We start from the raw sequence: 16,771 nt of genomic DNA, 5'->3' as shown, positions 1-16,771 counted from the left end.
GCAACAACTAAGTTATATTATGTGGCATGTGTCATTAGAGCACAGTTAATAAAGTCATTTCATTAAATAATGGATAAACTAGGCACTCATCTTTTCGTGTTTCCCACGCTGTTCTCGTTTTGAAATCACGGCTCAATCGTCGAAAATCTAGGTGGTGATGATTCCAAGCTCGGATGCAAAGAGGTCTAGGTGTTATTCTGCGATATTCAAAAGTTTTATAGATGTGTTTTATAAACCATTCTTGAAGATTAAACTTTTGCAAGTTAGGACAATGGTGATGTAAAATAATAATCAGCACTCCGAATTTAAGTTATACTTCTTTTTTATTACTTTTGTTGCAATATCACGTAACTTACAAAACATCACTTCACAATATAAAACATACTTGAAAATATCTTCCTCACTGTTAAAGTTCACATTTTATAAACTGACTACAATTTGCGTCTTTTCAACATGACGACTAAGACTGGACTCTCCAATAACCGCTTACGTGCCCAAAAATCAGAGTTACAAGTACGACAAAGATCACAGTGACAAAACAAAGAATACACATAAGAATAATATCATTGTAACATAAACATATCGATGTATCAAAGTACCTCTACTTTAATGAAATCAAATCTGAATGTTGTCTCAGAAATATGTTAACTACTTTACAGAAACACAGTAGAATATTGCTGGTATCGAGAGGTTGAGGTGAGGTGCCGTAATGGTTACGTAATTCAAGTACTATTACACCCTCTACAGAGACACAGCAAACTGGTAGAGTCTGCAGCCCACAGTACTGCACCTTACTTGGCGTCAAATGAGACGATCGAACCGAGCGGTGCGTTAGAAACGGAATGGTGCAATCGAGTTTGAATTCGAAGGATTCGTCCACACTTGGATCACCGTCTCCTTCAGCAAGACAACGCCAGACCATCACCACCGCTGCGACATCTGCAACAATCCGACGCCTTGGGTTCGCTGTCATCGATCATCCTCCATACAGTCCCGCTTTGCCCCATCCGATTTTCATCTGTTCCTGGAACTTAAAGAACAACTTCGAGGACTTCACTTAAACACTGATGCAGCACTGCAAGTAGAGGTGAGCTTGCGGCTCCGTAACAATGTCAAACATTCTACAGTGACGTAACAAGCTGGTCTCTCATTGACAAATGTGTTCGTCGCGAGTTTGATAAGTTTAGAAATAAATATGTGGACTTGAAGGAGAAAGATGTAGAACGTTAATAATGTTTGTTTTATTTAAAAAGCTTTCAGAGTTTTTACGTAAAAAATTCTGAGGTGCTACCTTTCAGCACACCCTCCTATATATCTTTTTCGGTGACAAAATGTAATGAGAGCGTTTATAAGAGACGTTTCTTCCGATAACGTACTGCTCTTAAAGGCATTCTCGCTAGTCTTTGCTGCCAGTAATGTAATATATTATCGCAGTTTCCTTATCACGAAATGTCTTGATCATCTGCTATTAGAGAACATTCTGCTCTGAGTCGTCAATAATTGATCCTGAATAAAGGTGATCAGCCGCTAAGTTGTCCGTAGGAAGAAACAGAATCTTCAAGTAGGTAATCTGGCTACACTATTGGTGCTGTAGAACGAGCAATATTGATTTTCATAACAACTTATCAAAGGAAATCTTGTATGTATTGTACATGTATACAACTATCATACGATGTTCATAATAAGTGTCATGGCATAATCATAATAACGTTAGACAATGTCTGACAGTCTATGCAGAAGATCAACCTTTGAATAAATTGAAACGATATACAGGGTGTTAAAAAACAGTGTTCCATATTTTTGAGAGGAGACAGTATGGACCAAAACAAGAAAAAAATGTCCAAAAAACATGGGCTCTGAAACGCATACCTTTAGAGCTATGAGAACTCTTTCATCACTGCTACTGTGAAACATATCTATTCTACTGAGTGTGATTTGTAAAACACAGTAACAAGATTTTAATTTAACCTGGTTTCGACGCCGACTATTGGTTTCTTCATCACAAAGTCCAAAACAATTAGCTAAAAAGATTACAAAACATGAACACATAGAAAAACAAAGAACAGATGGCTATTATACCGAACAGATCTAGGAGGAAACTATACTCAGATGTAGTAACAGATGAATAAATTTACGAGTAAAATGCACTCGTCATATAAAATAACTTAATAAGAAGATCATGTTTAAATTGTATAAACATTACAGACATTGGAAATGGCGTAAAATATGTAATTGTCAGTAAAACTGTAGCTACGCGACATATCAGACTGTGCGCCGCTTAGGGTTGCAAGAGGAAATAGGCACAGGAGGTAGCATCAGAGTAAGAGGCTCGCAGGCTGAAGATGCCTCAACGTGGACACGAAATAATTCGTGCCATCAATTAACAATTGAAGAAATTAACTGCGTGAACTATAAAAAATATTTCTTCTTCTTTTACTGAACAAGCGCTCATAGCTCTTAGCGTATATATTTTAGAAACAATGTTTAATGGACTTTTTTTCTCATTTCGATCCGTACTACTGTCTATAAAAATATGGAAAAAGAGCTTGCAGTAGAAGAGATGTATTTCACATTAGCGAAATGAACAAGTGCCTTAGCTCTTAAGGTAAGCATTTTGGAGCCCATGTTACGGGACAGTTTTACTTCTTTTGGTCCATACTACACAAACACTATACACTAGTATGGGATACCAATTTCATGCCGCTTAGATTTTGTGTGAGACGCCCCACAAATTCCACTGATCACGTACTATTTATGATCTCGTTGTAGAACTAGTCGGATGGTTTATACACCACCTGTTAATTTCTGATAACAATATTATATAAAATATTGGAAAGAAAAACTGGGCAGGTAGTGAACATAAATGTCTATCTCCAAAAAACGTAAATCCAGCAGAGAAGTTGTTCTGTCGTTGGGCTTAGTAACGGGAGATCGAATGGCCAAAAATCGGAACATTTTCATTGTGTTTGTTGGACAACAAAAAGCATTCTTTCATGTATGATAGAACAAGGATCAAAATCTTGAGACAAATGCTGATAGTGCAGGCAGATATATGAGTAAGCTAGAACAGAAGAGCAAGTTACAAGTGCAAGTCATAAATATGGAAGATCTAGAATACAAGTTTATGTTTAAAGGGGTTCAAGACAGGTTTCCTGTTGTTCGCTAATATTATTTAACTCATAGAGGAAGTAATGAAGGCTGTGAAAGAAATTTTAGAATGGGAGAGCGGGTAGCGACATCGATTCTAGCCTTGATTAAAGGTAAGGAATGCTTAAAAGAGCACTTGAGGCCAGTCACTGAGAATTGTCATAACATTCAGCCGAAGGGCTTTACGAAAACGCAACAAAACTGAAACATGAACGGCCGAGTGGAGGTTTAGACACTGGTCACAAAACCGAATATACGGGAGGCTTCAGAAGGTAAGTTACACATGCTGTCTCACGCGAAGACCATTGCACAATGGTGCACAGTCAGAAGACAACATGTTTTGAATTTCCTCCAGACACAATCCTGCTAAGTTAAGAGTGAAATGTCGCAGCAATTGGAAACGTAAACCGAAGTAGAAATACGCGGGACAATACGATTCATGTGAGCAAAACATCTAAAGTGCTTACTGATTCACAGAGAAATTTTGACCGTTTATGGAACAAATGTAATTTCTTGTCCAGCTGTAGCGAAATGGTGCCAAAGAGTTGACGAAGGCCGCACAGATAAGGGTTATACTGATCGGAAAGGAAGGCCATTAACATCGACCACTGGCGACGATGACCAGGCAATGGACGAAGTGATTCGCAGCAGTCGCACATTTGCCGACGATGAAGAAGTTCACACAGCTGTCTTCAAATAGCTCCGTGATCAAGGAGCGGATTTCTGAAGTCGAGGAACTGAACTACTGGTAGAGCTTTCCGGCCGTTGTTTTCAGAGATTTAGTGTCTATGTTGAAAAATAGTGCCATATATCTGTATCACTTTGAATTGAAGTGTAGCATTCAATAGAGGTTCTTCGTCCTGACATAATAATGTGCAACTACCTTTTGTAGCGCCCTCGTGCATTCTTAAACAATTTATCCACTAAGATTTGTTATGAAATGATAAAAATATTTATAGAAAACGGATTTCGGCACCGGCGTTAGCAGTCAATAGAACTCTGGCTCAAAGTTAGGAATGCTTCGAAGGGTTATTTATTTCAGTGTACATCTTACTGAGAAATAGCCTAGCATTCAACTGAAGTGCTTTAAGAAGAAAGAACAAAACTTAAACTTGAATTGCTGTGTCAGAATTTACATCCTGCTCAAAGAACCGAGTACATTTACTTAAAAATTTACTAATGTTTCTTGAAAGTGATGAGTAGGTGAAGGTATGAGGATAACAACCAATCGTCTTGCTGGCAGCAAAACTGGCCTAAACACGTCAGAAGGATTGAGGAGAGGCACTAATAAGATGAGATGATGAAGGTAATCTTCGGACAATTTCTTCAGTAGAATGGAGAATTTGCTGGGACATTTCCTAAGGAATTCAGAATCCTATAACTTAGTACTGAAGGAAGCAGAAAAAGAGAATTGTAATATTTAGCGTAAGAGCCTATCCAAAAGTTTCCGTCCGAAGACCGTACAGTCCCGAATAGGTATGCCAATCAGGTAAAATCACCGTCAACATTGAGGCAATCACCCCCCGACGCACCAGGTTGCAGAAAGCCGATTGTTACAACATCGTGAGTTGGTAACTGCCTGCTGCACATCCTCGCCCGACAGGAATTGTCGCCCCTTCAAGCCCATTTTTAAAGAACCGAAAGCGTGATAATCGCATGGGAACAGTCCTTCTTATGGAGCAGCCGCAACTGTATAGGTCCATCTTGTAAAATGAAGAAACCGCACAACACTTGCTTGATCTGCAATCTTTTATTCTTTATACGACCGTTTTCGGAACACTTAAAAGTTCTATCACCTAGTGGAAAAAAAAAGAATCACTTTGTCATCTCAGATCATACTCACCCCAATAATGGTTCAAATGGCTCTAAGCGCTATGTGAGTTAACATCTGAGGTCGTCAGTCCCCTAGACTTACAACTACTTAAACCTAACTAACCTAAGGACATAACACACATCCATGCCTGAGGCAGAATTCGAACCTGCGATCGCAGCAGCCGCGTGGTTCCGGTCTGAAGCTCCTAGAACCGCTCGGCCAACGCGGCCGGCTCCCAATGTTGTCATGTAACCTTTGGTTCCCTCAACAAATTCCGGATTTTTTCAACTGAAGTCGTGCTAGAAAAACATGTGTTACTTACTGAACGCCCCTCGTACACCTATATTCCGCAGATCATGTTAGGGTGTGTGGAGGAGATTACTTTTGGTATCATTATCATTACCGCTCTTTTGCCGGCCGGAGTGGCCGAGCGGTTCTAGATGCTACAGTCTGGAACCGCGCGACCGCTACGGTCGCAGGTTCAAATCCTGTCTCGGGCATGGCTGTGTGTGATGTCCTTAGGTTAGTTAGGATTAAGTAGTTCTATGTTCTAGGGGACTAATGACCTCCGAAGTTAAGTCCCATTGTGCTCAGAGCCATTTGAACCATTTTGAACCGCTTGTTTCTGAATTCCTGTTCCATTTGCGAATGTGGCGAGTGAAGGACGACCGTGATTTCTCTGATTCCCTCGTCGCGGACGTTCCGCGAGACGTTTGTGGGAGGAAGTAATATTGTCTGTGTCTGCTTCTGATACGTGACAGTCAACTGTTGGACTGGAACGTCTCATCTTTTATTGTCTTAATGTTCTTTGATTCATTTGCTTTGAGCCTGAGGAAAGCTAGTTTATGTGTGCTCAAATTTACAGAAAGTAATATTCAGTGACTCCGGATATTAGGGCCTCAATTAACATCATAGTTTTTTGTGTCTAATCCAAATCTTTCTGTAACAGTTCAAAGCACTGACGGATTGGTTTTTTTCCTCACGAAGCGAGGATCTGTTCTGCATTTAAAGAGATCATCCTTTGTGGCTTAAAAGACCAGGTACCGGGAGGTCCGCTGCGGCCGACCATGCAGAGTAAGCCGTCGGTCACGGGATTGTTCGGGTTTTGCGTACAGCAGTTGCTTTACCGTATTTCGCACTTGGTGCTGTCCGATGATGATGATGATGACGATGATGTTTGGTTTGCGGAGCGCTCAACTGTGCACTCATCAGCGCCCATACGAAGTCTCAATTTTTTCACAGTCCAATTTTTTTACACGGTTCAGTCTATCCACTGTCACGAATGATGATGATGATGATGATGATGATGATGATGATGATGAGGTCAGCACAAACACCCAGTCCCTGGGCAGAGAAAATCCCCAACCCGGCCGGAAATCGAACCAAGGACTCCGTGATCCAGAGGCAACTAGACCACGAGCTGAGATGCGGTCCGATGCCATCACAGTAGATCAAATAACGTAGCAGGAAAACATTTCAGCTCGGACGACTCGACATCTTAGCGGGCCGGCGCAGCGAGCAGCGAGACGTAACTGTTTCACCAAAGCAGTTGGTTTTCAATTTGAGAAGTCCTTCACAGAAGCAAGTGGTGTGAGGAGGAAGCACCCTGCCGAATAGTGAGGAACCGCAAGGCCACACTCGACAGCCCAGCCAGTTTGTTCTAAATCTAGAACTAGACTCCACACTGATTAAGAGTAATAGTTTAGTAGAGGCACAAAGCCGAGAGCTGGCTTCTAGAAAGTCCAAAACGTGCAGCCACTGGGTAGGTCCGAGATCGGTATTCGATATCAGATTGGGGACATCAGGAAGAACTGTTCAGAACTGAGTCCTTCCATAGGTTAACATTGCAAACTCGGAAATTGCTGATTTATTTACGGCCCTGCCATTGGGTAGAGTTTTGTAAAATCGTCTGTGTGCCGCACCGAAACTAACACTTCTGCTCCGGTGGCCGAACATTCACCGCCGGAGCCAAGGAGAACACTTCTTCGCCGGGAACCGACGAGGGCTGACTTCCTCTCCACCAGCAGCCTTAGTTTCGCTAGGTACAGACTCCTGTCACACGACGCTAGCTTAGGAAAAATGAGTGAGAAGACTCAGAAGTTATTGATAAGTGCGATGTTAGGATTCAGCAATAGTTTCGGACCTTGTTGTTTCGTGGAGAACTTGAGAACGTTTTCAGCATATTTCTTGATGTAGTATGCATGCGTTAGTTAACCAATATTTCAGGGTAATCACGCAATCACTGGACAGACACTGCGAGTTCGTAGATACAGAGATGGTTTATGAAACGATAACCTGTCACAGTCCCTTTTATTCCAGTTTTTTCCAAGACTATAGTATTACTCATGTTTGATAATCATTTAATCTCTGTACTTGCCATTTCTGATCTACAATCAGATCACGTGATTACATTCATGTCTATATTTTCTAAATACCATTTGTAATAAATTAATTTGATTTGGAATACCATTACTTAGATTACTTCCTTTGCACTAATTAAATATATTACTAGATAGTTAGACCTAGTCTCATGTCTCCTGAGGGTAACTTTTATTAAATGAGTTTATTCGTTGCACCCAACTCAGTTAACTGACATGAGACTATGGATGTTTAGTCATGTCACATACGACCGACCAGCGCCATCGGAATATCAACAGTAAACTTCTTCTTGATCCACAGCGCCTCACTTTTACCGTCAGTACAGTTTGTTGAGGATCTGCGTAACGCTCTTGGGCTTACTTAAACGACTGGTGAACCTGCGTGACGCTCTTCTTTGTTCCCTTCGTATCTCGATATTAATCCAACTCGAGTTATGCACACTGATGAGAAATACTCTAAAATAGTTCGAACGAGTGTTTTTGTAAGTCAGTTCTTTCGTGGATAAATCAGGAGTTCCTTAAGATTCTTCCATTGGGTCTCAGTCTGAGGTCTGTTTGTCCTACATCTAGTTTTGCGTAGTCATTCCACTTTAAGTTGTTGCAGAAGGTTTCTCCTAGGTACTTCAGTTTTGAAAAACTTGTGACATAAAGCCATACTGTATTCGTTTATTACTACTACCGGTTTTGGTCATAATCCATCATCTTGGTATGAAAGAATGAACAACACTACTCACACGTCACACAAACTGAAACATGGGAACACGTCTACTGGTATATTCCCTACAAATGTGCGCACCTTGCAAAGCGAAAATTCATAAATATTAAGCTGATGCCTAATCGTCACCAATGGTTGATACTGAATGAACCTCATCTGCATATTTATGAATTTTTCTCTTTGCTAGATGCGCACAATTTTTGTGAATGTACCAGCAAATGTGTTTACAGGTTTCATGTTGTGTGACATGTGAATAGTATTGTTCATTCTTTCGCAACGAGATGATGGTTTATGATCGAAAACTGGTAGTAAGAGTAGGGGAAATGGTGGTAACATTCAACACTTTTTTGTTTAAAGCAAAATACTGAATTTAAAACATGGCTCCTCCGTCAAAAATGTCACCTGCGCTTGTTTACGTAACTATTATAAAGGATCAGTATTGATTTTGATGAAAAATGGACATGTTAAGTACTTATAGTAGCTTTTCCAACTTCCTGAAATTATGTGCATTTTGAAATGGGTTGGTGATATGAAACAGATTTAAAATAAATAATAAAAAGAAACATTGCCAATTTACATGTTTATTAATGAAATTATGAAATTGTGTTTTCACCTCAAATGTAAAAAAATCATAAATTATACTGTTAATTTGTAGTACGAGGCGTGTTTTCTACGTAAGTGAGTAAGTACCATTTTGAAATAAAAATAAAACAAGTAGACTCTTCTTAGCAGTTTTATTTTTACATTGGAACCTGTACTTTAATCTACTTTTCTACGTAATTCCCACCAATATTAATGCCTGATCATATCGTACAACAAGCTTTGAATACCATCCTCGTAGAAACCTGCCGCCTGAGCCTGACTTTCAATAATTTAAACGCTCTGTAACCACTGCATAAAGCGCTCTTCTTAACACTCGAGGAACTCATCATGTAACTTTTAAATCGTAAAGCATATATTCCATCTAACTTTTTCATCAACTTTCTACACCAGATCGTCAGGTCAACCATTTCGTTCCTCATCATGCACATTCGTAAGGCCATATTTAAAAGCTCTCACCCATTTCCGTACTATTCCATCAACCATAAGTGTCAAGAAGCGTGCTTTATGCAATTGTTACAGAACGTTTAAATTATTATCGAAAGTTGTGCTCAGACGGCATATTTCTATGGTATTCAAAGCTGGTTGTACAATATTATAAGTGCCTAAATATTGATGGGCATTATGCAGGAAAGTAGATTAAAGGACAGACTTTCATGTAAAAATAAAATTGTTAAGAAAAATCTACTAGTTTTGTTTTTACTTCATAATGGTACTTACTTTGAAAAACCACAGCTCGTGCATAAACGTATACTCTGCCATTGATAATCGGTTTCATTGCTCGACTATCTGGCGTCAGAAGACCAGTGGAAGTAGTTCTTACTCACGTATAAAGTACTTATTGTTCTTATAGCGCGAATGAAACTCTGACATAAGCAAAACCATCGAAAGTCTTAAGTTTCCTAGCCAGCCCTCGTGTTAAACGTTTAACCCACTTATTCTGGCAGAAAGACTTAATAGTTGTTTTCGCTGTGCCTAGCCCTCGTGTTAAACGTTTAACCCACTTATTCTGTCAGAAAGACTTAATAGTTGTTTTCACTGTGCCTGCCAATCGTACCCATACGGATGTGTCATTCGTATGCGGGTATCTGAGCGTATAAAAAAGTCCAGAAAGGTAGTTTTAGGGAAGGAGGTGGTGTAGCTCTGGCACTTCTTCCAGGCCCATCAACTCGATACACCTATGTTTTTCGACATAGAAAATGTTTTTGGCAATGTAAAACGGCCCAGGATGTTTGAATTCCACAGAAAAATACGTATGCGTCATTAGGAAAGATGAGTAATATACAATACGTATAAGAAGCAAAAGAAAACAATAAGAATTCAAGATCAAGAAGAAATCAATTAAATACGTTCTGAGAGAAATGATTGAATTAAAATACGGCGTAAGGCAAGGATGCAGTCTTTCTGCTCTAATGTTCAACCTGTATGTAGATGTTGCCTGACAAAAAGAGTGAGGTTCCCAGAAGTGGCGAAAGAAACGAAATAAAACTTCTCTGATTAAAAGGGTGCGTTATGTTGTTTCAGTGATTACAAAAGCGAGTCAAATTTAAAAGAACTTGCTAGTATGAAGCAACTAATACTGTGATCTGGATGCATGCACTGCTTCACTTGGGGGGGGGGGGGGGGGGGGGGGAGGGTAATAAAGCAGCTGAATACTCCACTGAGGCAAGCAAGCCCACAACAGCTGTAATTCGTCCTTGATGTCGTGGATACTGGCCCTGGGACAGAGTTGATGTCCAACCTGAACCTACACATTTCTATTGGGGACAGATCTGGGCATCTTGCTGGCCACAGGTGTACCTGAACATCAAGCATACAGTGTGGACGAACAATTTCCTGCTGAAAAATGTCACCAGCTAATTGTTGCACGAGACGTAATACATGAGGACGCAGGATGTCCATGACGTACTGTTGGGTCGTCACAGTTCCCTCAATCAGTACCAGCCATGACCTACAGTCAGACCCGATGACTCCCCACACTATGACGCCGGGAGTAGCGCCGGCTTTGCCTCTCCGAATCATTAGAAGAATGGGACTTCTACCCAGGTCGCCACCATAGTTTCCAGCAATGGTCATCCAGCGCAGAACCGGGACAAAATTCCCTAATCCGACTGCTACTAATGTCTGACCAACAATGCAGGAAGACGGAGTATGTTGCAGGGAGTCCTTTAACTGTTCTCGGATGGCAAGTGCAGATGTGAAGGGCTTACGATTCGTTTGGTGCACAATACTACAATCCTTCCTTGTGGTGTGAGACGTGGTCGACTGGAATCTTGACGACGAGCACGCCTGCTCTCTCCTTCCCAAGGAGTCCAATGTTGTGTCACTGTCACATCTGATTGCACTAAAAATCTGGATGTTGCGCTATTCGACCAACCACCCAAATTGAGACCGACAATGAGGCCTTTTTCAGACTGTAAGATGCTGATCGCGTTGCCTCACACTAGTTAACGCCCCTTAAAAACTTCCAGCCACATTAACATGACCATCTGTCAAAAGCCTGAGTAACCAACTTTTGCAGCACGAAACGCTGCGAGACGTGCAGGAAGGTAGTCAGTGAGGTTTTGGAATGTATAGGCAGGGATGTACAACTCTGACATCTCCAATGCCGTGACCAGCTGTGCTAGATTTCTCGGTTAAGGAACTGTTCGATCGAGGTCATCCCATATGTTCTCGATGGTGTTTTAATCTGGGGTGGCTAGAGGAGTATGATAAGCTCATTTAGGAGCTCTTCAAACCACGCACATACACTGCGAGCTGTGTGACATGTTGCGTTGTTCTTCTGGTAGATGCCAGAGGAGAGACAACTGCATGTAATGGTGGACATGCTCCCCAAGGAGAGTTGAATACTTGAGTTGATCCGTTGTGCCTTCCAGAATGACGACATCACACAGGGATTCCCTGCAGCTTGGATGGTTCCGACGCTTGATGCAGGGTGTTTCCTTCCAGACGTTCCACTCAGTACACGCCAACGGCCATCTATCTGATGGAGAATAAAATATGATTCATCTGAGAAGTACAATTGCCGCTACTCAGTGGACGTGCAAATTCCAATCTTCGTCGCTGGCGAACAGTACTCGGCATTGATGCATGAACCAGGCACCTGCTACGGAGGCCCATACGCAGCAATGTTCGCTGAACGGTCGTTGGCGAGACACTGTTGGTAGCCGGTAGCCCCTTGATTGATTGGGCGGCTAGTTGCTCAACAGTTGCGCGTCTATTCGTCAGTACAGTTTTCCGCGGCATTCACCCCGGTCATCTATGGCCCGTGATGCAGCACAGGCGTCTCGGTATCGTTCTCGGATAGCGCCATTTTGCCATGCTCGGTACACTTTAACCACGGCGCCGCATGAACAATTTACAAACTTAGCCGTCTCGCAAATGCCTGCACCCTTGGACCGAAAGCCAATAACGATGTCCTTTTGGTCCTCAGATAAGTCGCTCCATTTCTGCATTGCAACAACGACTGCACTGCATTCCACATTCCCTCGACAAGCTTTATATAGGGTAATCAGGGTATATGGTGAACAAAAAATTTGGGCCTCGTAGAAGACAAGATTTTTTTATTTAAACAAAATAAAAACACTCTCCTTTCACAAAATACATAAGTAACACATTAACAGTACCACATCCTCTTTAAGGCACTACAAAAGTTTAAAAAAATACTTATTTTTATCAATTTCACCATTTCACCCATGTATGTGAGTGAAATGGCGAATGCCCTTTGGGTGAAATGGTGAACTTATTTTACCTGCTTTTTGCCACATACGTCACACATAGATTCATATTTCGAACAGTCTTCATGCAGCCAACGTTGGCAGCTAATACATTTGATCCAATCCACATCCTTTTTAGTGCAACTGTACAGTTCACCGCACCCTACACAACAACACTCTTCATCATCCGCGTCGTCATCATCGTCTTGCAATTGGATATCCAGCGACGAGTGGGATTCGGTGTCAGTGGTAGACGCTTTTCGTTTCCTGGGCTGCTTCTTTTTGATAATTCCTTTGGTTGTCTCTTTGGTTACGATTTTTCCTTTGGTTACGGTTTTTCTCTTGGTTACGGTTTCTCTTTTGGATCTCTATGGATCGGAGGAAATCCTCTCTGGCTTCCGGCGGCTATCTGATTTGGTGATGACTGCTAGTCTCGCTAGCGGGATGAAAGCAGAGCTCACCATCTGCAGCATCGTCGACAGGACTGACTGCAGACCGTTGGTACAGAGCCGAGTGGAGGGTCTGAATCAGAGGCTGAGACTGTTCTGCGACCGTGTGGGCTTCAGATTCCTCGACTTGCGCCATAGGGTGGTGGGGTTTCGGGTTCCGCTGGATAGGTCTGGAGTCCACTACACGCAACATGCGGCTACACGGGTATCAGGGGTTGTGTGGCGTGGACTGGGCGGTTTTTTAGGTTAGATAGCCTCGGGCAAGTACAGAAAGGGCAACAGCCTCAAAGGGTGCGAGGCAAAGTCAGGACATGCGGGGACCAAGCAGCAATCGGTATTGTAATTGTAAACTGTCGAAGCTGCATTGGTAAAGTACCGGAACTTCAAGCGCTGATAGAAAGCACCGAAGCTGAAATCGTTATAGGTACAGAAAGCTGGCTGAAGCCAGAGATAAATTCAGCCGAAATTTTTACAAAGGCACAGACGGTGTTTAGAAAGGATAGATTGCATGCAACCGGTGGTGGAGTGTTTGTCGCTGTTAGTAGTAGTTTATCCTGTAGTGAAGTAGAAGTGGATAGTTCCTGTGAAATATTATGGGTGGAGGTTACACTCAACAACCGAGCTAGGTTAATAATTGGTTCCTTTTACCGACCTCCCGACTCAGCAGCATTAGTGGCAGAAAAACTGAGAGAAAATTTGGAATACATTTCACATAAATTTTCTCAGCATATTATAGTCTTAGGTGGAGATTTCAATTTACCAGATATAGACTGGGACACTCAGATGTTTAGAACGGGTGGTAGGGACAGAGCATCGAGTGACATTATACTGAATGTACTATCCGAAAATTACCTCGAGCAATTAAACAGAGAACCGACTCATGGAGATAACATCTTGGACCTACTGATAACAAACAGACCCGAACTTTTCGACTCTGTAAGCGCAGAACAGGGAATCAGTGATCATAAGGCCGTTGCAGCATCCCTGAATATGGAAGTTAATAGGAATATAAAAAAAGGGAGGAAGGTTTATCTGTTTAGCAAGAGTAATAGAAGGCAGATTTCAGACTACCTAACAGATCAAAACGAAAATTTCTGTTCCGACACTGACAATGTTGAGTGTTTATGGAAAAATGTTAAGGCAATTGTAAAATGTGTTTTAGACAGGTATGTGCCGAGTAAACCTGTGAGGGACGGGAAAAACCCACCGTGGTTCAACAACAAAGTTAGGAAACTACTATGAAAGCAAAGAGAGCTTCACTCCAAGTTTAAACGCAGCCAAAACCTCTCAGACAAACAGAACCTAAACGATGTCAAAGTTAGCGTAAGGAGGGCTATGCGTGAAGGGTTCAGTGAATTCGAAAGTAAAATTCTATGTACCGACTTGACAGAAAATCCTAGGAAGTTCTGGTCTTACGTTAAATCAGTAAGTGGCTCGAAACAGCATATCCAGACACTCCGGGATGATGATGGCATTGAAACAGAGGATGACACGCGTAAAGCTGAAATACTAAACATCTTTTTCCAAAGCTGTTTCACAGAGGAAGACCGCACTGCAGTTCCTTCTCCAAACCCTCGCACAAACGAAAAAATGGCTGACATCGAAATAAGTGTCCAAGTAATAGAAAAGCAACTGGAATCACTCAACAGAGGAAAGTCCACTGGACCTGACGGGATACCAATTCGATTCTACACAGAGTACGCGAAAGAACTTGCCCCCCTTCAAACAGCCGTGTACCGCAAGTCTCTAGAGGAACGGAAGGTTCCAAATGATTGGAAAAGAGCACAGATAGTCCGAGTCTTCAAGAAGGGTCGTCGAGCAGATGCGCAAAACTATAGACCTATATCTCTGACGTCGATCTGTTGTAGAATTTTAGAACATGTTTTTTTGCTCGAGTATCATGTCGTTTTTGGAAACCCAGAATCTACTCTGTAGGAATCAACATGGATTCCGGAAACAGCGATCGTGTGAGACCCACTTCTCTTTATTTGTTCATGAGACCCAGAAAATATTAGATACAGGCTCCCAGGTAGATGCTATTTTCCTTGAGTTCCGGAAGGCGTTCGATACAGTTCCGCACTGTCGCCTGATAAACAAAGTAAGAGCCTAAGGAATATCAGACCAGCTGTGTGGCTGGATTGAAGAGTTTTTAGCAAACAGAACACAGCATGTTGTTCTCAATGGAGAGACGTCTACAAACGTTAAAGTAACCTCTGGCGTGCCACAGGGGAGTGTTATGGGACCATTACTTTTCACAATATGTATAAATGACCTAGTAGATAGTATCGGAAGTTCCATGCGGCTTTTCGCGGATGATGCTGTAATATAGAGAGAAGTTGTAGCATTAGAAAATTGTAGCGAAATGCAGGAAGATCTGCAGCGGTTAGGCACTTGGTGCAGGGAGTGGCAACTGACCCTTAACATAGACAAATGTAATGTATTGCGAATACATAGAAAGAAGGATCCTTTATTGTATGATTATATGATAGCGGAACAAACACTGGTAGCAGTTACTTCTGTAAAATATCTGGGAGTATGCGTGCGGAACGATTTGAAGTGGAATGATCATATCAAATTAATTGTTGGTAATGCGGGTACCAGGTTGAGATTCATTGGGAGAGTCCTTAGAAAGTGTAGTCCATTAACAAAGGAGTTGGCTTACAAAACACTCGTTCGACCTATACTTGAGTATTGCTCATCAGTGTGGGATCCGTACCAGATCGGGTTGACGGAGGAGATAGAGAAGATCCAAAGAAGAGCGGCGCGTTTCGTCACAGGGTTATTTGGTGACCGTGATAGCGTTACGGAGATGTTTAGGAAACTCAAGCGGCAGACTCTGCAAGAGAGGCGCTCTGCATCGCGGTGTAGCTTGCTCGCCAGGTTTCGAGAGGGTGCGTTTCTGGATGAGGTATCGAATATATTGCTTCCCCCTACTTATACCTCCCGAGGAGATCACGAATGTAAAATTAGAGAGATTCGAGTGCGCACGGAGGCTTTCAGACAGTCGTTCTTCCAGCGAACCATGCGCGACTGGAACAGAAAAGGGAGGTAATGACAGTGGCACGTAAAGTGCCCTCCACCACACACCGTTGGGTGGCTTGCGGAGTATAAATGTAGATGTAGATGTAGATGTAGTTTATATGCCATGGTACGTACTTCTGTCCCTGTCGGTGCAAATCCGAAGTTTTGTAATTTTATGATATGTTTTACCAACTTTTTCTCACATTGTTTTGTTAGTACAGGCGGCCCACCCAAAGGTTTTTTCGCAAAGCACCCATCTGCTAATCGTCTCATCAGCGTTGACCATAGAACGTGAAACTCCTTTGAGGCTTTAGTCAGGCTCATTCCATTTTTCACCGCTTTTACGGCATCGTTAAGTTGCTGCTCTGTCCAATCAGCACGGATGGATGCTTTTTGTCTTTTGTAAAATGTAGGCATCTTTGCCTGGAACAATGGCGGTAGTTAGAACATTTACTTTCTTAATCACTGACAAACCAAACTGTACTCGCAAAAAATTGTATAACATCTAATTTTTAAATTAACTATTGTATTGAGACGTCGGATAAAACAAAATATAACTCTCGCACGGGACAGGAAACGCTAACATTTCATGACTTGTCAAAAACCCTGGTTGGGATGTTCCTAAATAAAAGCTTTACACTTTACACATAAGAAAAGTGCTTCACCGTAACACCCCTGCCCGAGTTCACCATTTCTCCCATCTGCTATGGATGAAACGGTGAATAGCACGGCAAGAAGTTCAAAACACTAGAAGCAACTATTTGTAGGTTATGTAGTACATAAGCAGTATAAGAAGGCAGAATACCCCGCGGACTACGCTACCTGAAGTAATATTTACAAATGCATGCAGCATATAAAAATTATTTAGCATCGAAAACATTTTTGTACAAAGTACTTACGGTTTTTAAAACGGAGCTAGTTTTCAAGACGGG

The 16,771-nt window shown here is 41.9% G+C and overlaps 1 protein-coding gene across 1 annotated transcript in view; it reads left to right on the top strand.

The window, feature by feature from the left end:
- The window catches only part of LOC126094555 (uncharacterized), a 317,871-nt gene that overhangs the window by 216,636 nt on the left and 84,464 nt on the right, over positions 1–16,771 (top strand). The gene's annotated exons all lie outside the window — the stretch shown is intronic.

Source organism: Schistocerca cancellata, chromosome 8 (genome assembly GCF_023864275.1).
Source record: "Schistocerca cancellata isolate TAMUIC-IGC-003103 chromosome 8, iqSchCanc2.1, whole genome shotgun sequence".
Lineage (NCBI taxonomy): Eukaryota > Metazoa > Arthropoda > Insecta > Orthoptera > Acrididae > Schistocerca > Schistocerca cancellata.
This window is presented reverse-complemented; position numbering and strand designations above follow the sequence as displayed.